Source organism: Silene latifolia, chromosome 1, assembly GCF_048544455.1.
Source record: "Silene latifolia isolate original U9 population chromosome 1, ASM4854445v1, whole genome shotgun sequence".
NCBI classification, from domain to species: Eukaryota; Viridiplantae; Streptophyta; class Magnoliopsida; order Caryophyllales; family Caryophyllaceae; genus Silene; species Silene latifolia.
This window is the reverse complement of record NC_133526.1, coordinates 90,322,935-90,325,029: the sequence shown is the minus strand read 5'-3', so window position 1 is coordinate 90,325,029 and position 2,095 is coordinate 90,322,935.

The window sequence follows — 2,095 nt, the reverse complement described above, 5'->3', positions numbered from 1 at the left end:
AACACCACTCAACCTTCCATCTCCCTCATCCAATGGCTCTAAAGAGGACTCATGGACTCACAATTAGAGATGGACTTACTTGATCTTAACTATATATATATATATATATATATATATATATATATATATATATATATATATATATATATATATATATATATAGATTTGGGATCCAGTGAGAACCACCCTTATAATGAGAACCTTGAGAACTCTACCTTGCGAGACTTTTTGAAACAAAATGATGACATATTTGGATTCGGCATAGAATTCTATGGCTAGATAACATATTTTTTAGTTAAAAAAGTATAAACTAGTGACGGAAATCGAGCCGAAATACATTTTATTTATTTTTCATGCACCTATTACCTATTTTCATGTACGGAGTATTTAACAATTTTCATGCACCTAGAACTCGTTTTCATACACCTAAATCATGTTATTTTCATGCACCTAGTAATCATTTTCATGCACGTAATAATTTACATGAACCTAGTAATCGTTTTCGTGCATCTATAGCCATTTTAGCATACCTAATTGTATTTTTGTACATTAAGTTTATATTTTGTTAATAAATCAATAAATTTTGTTTTCCTATGCTAAAAATGTGTTTGAATAAACTAAACTAAGGGTAAATTATCCACTAAAACTACTAAATATAATCGGGATCCGGTGAGAACTACTAAATATTTGAGGATTGAGTAACGAATGAAATATCATACGTTATTCTAAAGAGTATCACTGGCGAATAAAGTAAAAAAAACGCTCAAACTTCTTCAAAAACCACAACGTATGACATTTCAATTTACTCCACACTTTCTCTCTCTAAAAATGAATTAAAATCAAGGAATCGCGATCATTCATCAATAGAATCGCGATCAATCATCTAAAAATGAGTCAAAAACAACGACATTAGTGAATCAATCAAAACTACGAAGGAATCGCGATCAATCATCAATACAATTGCATTTTGAGCATAATTCAGGTTACATTTTTGCCATAATTCTCTCGAATTTAGGAATATTTTAGTGAAATAATTGTTTAAATCGAGTAATTATACAACTACAGTCATCAATTACTATCATCACTTACAATCGTTTATTTAGATATGAAGATTATTGCTAAACTTTATTAATCTTCATTTATTTTCATATAATTGAAAATTAGGGTTTCGTATTTTTCAATCTCGTATATTAGTTTTATAATTGTTCGATTGTGAAATTTAGGGGTCGACATTGTTCGGTTTATAAAATTAGTGTTTCGTATTGTTTCAATCTCGTAAATTAGGTTTTTAATTGTTCGATAGTGAAATTTAGGGTTCAAAGTTGATCGATTTTGAAAAATAGGGGTCCGTATTGTTTCAATCTCGTAAATTAGGTTTTTATTGTTCGATAGTGAAATTTAGGGTTCAAAATTGTTCGAATGAGTAATTGTTCGATAGTGAAATTTAATTGTTCGATAGTGAAAATACAATTGAGGAATGATTAATGAAAATGATAGTTTTGAATGAGGAGAATGAGTAATTGTCGATAGGCTGATTGTTTACGAAAACCGTGTGATACTTTTATTTGTATGATGTGATATTTTATGTGAAGATTAGTGATACTCAATCTTCATCGTCTTCATTAATGCCGATTTCACTGCTCATCATTTGTTGTCAATTGTTGTATATTAGCTAATTGTGCTTCAGTAAGCATCACAAGTTCTTCTAAGAATGATCTATTGATATGATGCAGGAAAATAAATTTTTGAAATTTCTTAGTTTTATGTGAAATCCTTTGTCTTGGGCTATGGAAGCAGCGGCTTTGATAATGTTGTTAGCAGCATTAGAACCTGATAGAGTCTTATCATTGGCCTTAATTAACACAGGTGGAAGCGGATATGATATGTTCCTATGATTATCCTTTACAACGAAATGAAGGGTCGGTAACGTTGTTACTTTCGAGCTTCTATGTATGACGTTGTTACTTTCGATTTCAGGCATGTCCATTAACTGTCTATGCCTTGGTGCGCATGTTCTTGGCCAAGTCCCGCGAAGAAAGGACTGGTGTGGACTTGGATACACATTTCAGTCAGGTTACCAAATGTTTTTTCTCTG